Genomic DNA, 4,835 nt, shown 5'->3' on the forward strand with positions numbered 1-4,835 from the left:
GTGTGTGTGCAGATGAGAGGGTGAGTGTGCAGGTGAGAGAGTGTGTGTGCAAGTAAGAGGGTGAGTGTGCAGGTGAGAGGGTGTGTGTGCAGGTGAGAGGGTGTGTGTTCAGGTGAGAGGGCGAGTGTGAAGGTAAGAGGGTGTGTATGCGGGTGAGAGGGTGAGTGTGCAGGTGAGAGGGTGAGTGTGCAGGTGAAAGAGTGTGTGTGCAAGTGAGGGTGAGTGTGCAGGTGAGAGGGTGTACATGCAGGTGTCAGGCATGCATTGTGTATCATAAGTCCCTTAAAAATACTGAAAATTGGACAAAACTAATATTCTTATGTGCTTAGGGTATGCACAGATTTATTCTGGGGCGATGGATTGCAAAGTGGTCCCAGTGCTCGTGGCAGGGGGAACAGAGTGCGGAGGGCAGGTCGTGGGTTCATCGGTGCTGGGCACGTGGCCCAACCCAGCCTCTTTGCAAGCTCTGGGTGGGTGTGGGGACCTGACAACGTGCTCACGCAGACATGTGCTTTGGGGAGACTTACCAAAGCAGGACATTTTTTCTTACAGAGGGGCCCTCAAAGTTGCATAAACTTCTGACCCCATAAAACTTAAATCCACCCCTACTTTTCACTAATACCCTTTTATACACTTTAAAATTTGACCACATGCACATATTACGGTTTTGTATGTTTCAGTTGCTATGTTACAACCCAGAAGGAACAGGAAAAGATACAGAAAGGAATGTAGCACATGGTTCAACTGCTAGAGACCGATCACGATGGAGAAATAAGGGGAACACTGGCGATAGAAAGGGGACATGTTTACAGATCAAAACTAAAATGAAATGACCCGTCGAAATCCCTGTTAGAGGCACCTGCTCTAGGAAGAAAATGGGTTGCTTTTCTGGGTGACATCACATAAGATTGCCGAGAAAGTGGCTTTGAAACCAACAGTCGCAGGCATCTTTTCTGACCTCATTTAGTGCGCATGTCGTGTCTCGAGGGGAACTTTGGCCGACAGATATGGTACAACAGAATGCTGAACCGCTCAGCAGCAAAGCTGCCCCACGATGTGCTCAGGCCGCCCAGAAAATGACTCAGGCTCTCCCTGTGGCTGAGAGAGGCTCCCAGACCCTGCTGCACACGCCACCGGGGTTCCAGACAATCCACAAGCCCAGCAGATGTCTGGGGCCATTGAAAGGAGCATAATTACCCCATCAATTTTCCTTTACAAAGCCCTTCTAAAGTGTTTTTTCCGAAAAGAGTATTAGAGCTTAGCCAATAAAAATGCTGTCTTGCATTTCTCATGCAAGTCGGGGTGGCGAGGCAGACCCCTGGGGACAGCCGGTGTTTCCCAAGCAGGACACATAACATCGGACCATGTGCTAGTCCCAGCTGCACCCCCAACCAAGCTTTGGGCTTCTCACTTAACCCCTCCTGCTCTCAGTTTCCCCATCCTTGAAAAGGAATAATAACCCTTTTTGAGAAGTTCAAATGAAATAATGTCTGTAGAGAGCCGTGAAAACCGCACAGTGCCATACAACATCACGTTTTAGCATTAACACCTGTGAGTTATGACGGGCGAATGGTGTTGTAACTTAACCCAGAATGGCACTGGAGCCGAGAGTGAAGCTGTCTAGATAAATGCTTTCCGGGAAGACCATCCTTCTTTTGCAAAGTCAGTGCCTCATCTGCTATTATCCCATTTCTATGCACGTATCCATTCATCTTCCTCACCTGTCAAACCCTTTGATTTGATCGGGTTGGACTTCACAGCAACTGCACTTCACATTCCTCTTTCTTCATATTTCATTTCTGCTGGCTGGACCCATTGTTTCATGCAACATGGAGCACATACCATCCAGCAGGCCCCGTGCTCGGCCAGGGGCTCATGGGGACATCGGCCAGGCAGACACTGGAGATGATGCAGTGAAGTGGCACCTCAGAGGAGAGCATGGTGGGTGGGCACAACTAGGGTTCATGAGTGTCTTTGTATTTCTTTTCCCTGAATGCTTGGAATTTGCACATATCTTTGAGATGACCACATGTTGATGAGTTTGTTGAAAATGAATTCAAAACCAGGGAGGCATCGTTTGAAATAAACAGATCCCTTACAAGGAAAAGCATTCTGGGACTCATCCAGTCATTACCAGTTTAAATGGTGATCCCAAGACACTTGATCTATTCTAGAGTATCAAAGGGGATATAACAAGGCACGACTCAAAGTGAAAACAATGGCAGATGTTACAATTAAGCTGGACCTAAAAAGACGGTCAGCAAATGGTGACCTTTAACCAGTTGAGAGCTGGGTCTTTCTTTAGAATGTAGGCACAGTAATTTTCATTTTGTAAGGTTAACAGAGCCTTATAAGTGGTTTGTGCGTTAGAACACTTGCAACAAATTTTAAAAGTCAGGCATTGTGTTTGCTGTGAAATTAGTTTACTAAGATTAACACGCTGTCACAGAAAAATAGGTCTTGTCTAACTGAACACATCGGCTGCATCATCACCGGTGACTTTACTGCTTGATATTTTTGAAAGTGATTAATTCTAAAAGCACAATCACCAACTGTTATGAAAAATTGAATGGGGGGGGCCATACTTTGTGCAACGTGAAAAACCCATGTAGGCAAAGACTCATGTAGGTTCAAATCTGAAAGGACATCGTCTCCCTGGTCTGCCCTCTCTAGGAACTAAATCTCAGCTCCACTTTCTAGTTGGGGCCACCTGGTTAGGACCCCTCACCCATATCCCAAGTCCCAGCTCTGTTACTACCCAGCCCTGTTGACTAATTATCTAAATTCTCTAAGTTTTCATTTTCTCAACAAACTAGAAATAATTCCACAGGGTTACTGTGGAATTCACAGTATTGTGACATTGTGTGCTTAGCCTAATGGCTCTTGTTAAAAGCTCAATAAAAGATGAACATTATTATTTAAAAAAATGGATATTAATTTATACTCCCCAAAGTTCTCGCAACACAAAATGTTGTCAAGATAGCAGAAAGGATTGGGATGGCATAGAAGGTGTACATTCAACATCTGCGTGTGATAATGCCCATGACAAAGGACCTTCTCACAGAGCAGATTCTCTTTCAACTTCCTCCCTTTCCCCTGTTTAAGTCATGACATCCTCTGTGACCACGATCTGTGTACCTCTGCACCAAGAACTTAATATAATTCACAGCCCCTTCCCAGACTTGCTTTCTCTCTGTCTTTCAGCTGCTTGAAGTTCATAATGTAAGTACAGCCTCTAGGTCTTCATCACATATATTTCTAGAGCTTTGGTGTCTTTAGCCCCGAAAGGCTGCTGCACAGACCCCACTGCTCAGGAACTTGTGGAAATTCACTCCCCACCTTCTTGTGGGTGCAGATGACAGACCTGTCAGGTTTTGGGGAGTAACTCTCTGCAGCTCCATGCCTCCCATAACTCTGGGGTGGGACATAAGTCATTGGATGGACTGCCCACTATGTGTTTGCATCTCTGTGAGCTTGTTTGTTTGTTTGTTTGTTTGTTTGTTTGTTTGTTTGTTTGTTTTAACGAGAAGAGGATTTCCGGGTTAGGTGTTACGTTCCTTCACTTTGCCGAAGTCCCTTCCTATGTGTCTCTTCATCAAGCACCAGTCACTCTTCCCCGTGGTAACCGCAGCTTTCGGATTTGTTTTATGGAGTAAATACTTATTTAAAAATTGTTGGAGCCAGCCGAGTGGCTCGTTGGTTAAGAGTTGGCTTGGGAGCGCAAACTCTGAGCAGCAGGGCCACTGGTTCAGATCCCACATGGGACAGTGACGCTGCGCCCTCCACAGCTAAGATGCTGAACAACAGCTCGACCTGGAGCTGGGCTGCTGTGAGTTGCTGGCGACGGCATAAGCTGCAGTGGAGCTGCAGTGGGCTCCTGTAAGCTACCGTGAGTGGCCAGCAGCCGGCGTGAGCTGCCCGTGAGCCGCCGTGAGCAGCCGTCCAGTGGCCGGAGACGGATCTGCCTCACCAGGGAAGAGCGCAATGATAATACCAACTTGGGCCAGTGAAGCAACATCCTCCACAACTAGACTGAAGAACAAAAGGACAGCAACTTGTCTGTTCCCCTTCCCCAATTCTCCAATGCTGTTCTCTCCCCCAATTCCCCAATAAAATCTTTAAAAAAAAATTGTTGTGCTGATGACCAGACAAAAATCTCTCTCACACACACACAACTTACAAAGTATGAAATGGAATTTGGGACTATCTGTAAATCTTTGTGACTTGGTGTTTGCTGTTTGTACATTGGCTTACTATTTGCACAGTTCTGTTCTATGTGGGTGTAGAGCTCACCCCATGCCCCCAGATGTGCACTAGTTCTAAGACACGGAGTCCTGTCCTCTCCCATGCTTTCCAAAGCACTCTTTTTTAAACATGAAGTTAAGATTTGGATAGAGTCACTGCTTGGGAACATTACCTATTTCTGGAGACGTAGATTTATTTTGCTGTTATTGAAATTAATGAAATCTCTCCAGCATAACCTCAGGTCTGGGATGATCTCTCTCAGACAAAACAGAGATAATAACCAACACAAAAAGCTTGAATTTATAACAAGCGGTTTCAGTGAAGATTCCAAGAGTCAGCTCCTATGGAAGAGACCCAGCTAATTAGTTCAAAGCAAAAACTAGAAAGAGGTCTTGCATTTGCCTCCATAATCAAAATGCTCACTGTCCTGGGACTCTGTTGACACTTGACCGAGAAGTCTCTGTTGTAACGGTCCCTGCGCTCACAGGTTTTGCATATGATGGCCAGGCTGCAGCCTCCATCCGTCTCCAAGGCGACCCCAGACAGCAAGAATCTTCCTTCCCTATTAACAGCCCTGGCAGTAATTTACT

The sequence above is a fragment of the Hipposideros armiger genome, unplaced genomic scaffold, assembly GCF_001890085.2.
Source record: "Hipposideros armiger isolate ML-2016 unplaced genomic scaffold, ASM189008v1 scaffold_17, whole genome shotgun sequence".
Lineage (NCBI taxonomy): Eukaryota > Metazoa > Chordata > Mammalia > Chiroptera > Hipposideridae > Hipposideros > Hipposideros armiger.